The sequence below is a fragment of the Morus notabilis genome, unplaced genomic scaffold (assembly GCF_000414095.1).
Source record: "Morus notabilis unplaced genomic scaffold, ASM41409v2 Scaffold130, whole genome shotgun sequence".
In the NCBI taxonomy this organism is placed as follows: Eukaryota; Viridiplantae; Streptophyta; class Magnoliopsida; order Rosales; family Moraceae; genus Morus; species Morus notabilis.
Window position 1 is genome coordinate 534,288 of NW_010359451.1, and position 362 is coordinate 534,649.

Below are 362 nucleotides of genomic sequence, written 5' to 3' on the forward strand. Positions count from 1 at the left end.
ATTTATTTATGTACAGTGAGAAGTGATAGACACTCTCCGTAGGCGTTACATGACATTTTGTACTGTGAGAAGTGATAACCACTCTCACCTTGACCAGACTAGGCATTTTGTTATTTTATCATGGGAAGTGGTAGCCACTCCCAACAGACATGTTGATATATGTAGATGATACGGGAAGTGACAAACACTCCTGACAGTTATGATTAAAAGTTATGAAATCGAGCTTAAATGAAATTAAAAGTTTATGCATAATTAGAGCAAATTCTATTTATGAATCAAGAGTGTAAATCAGAATGAAATCATGTATCAAGTAAACAAGATTTTATGTATCCTTACTACGATATGAATACATTCCGTATACA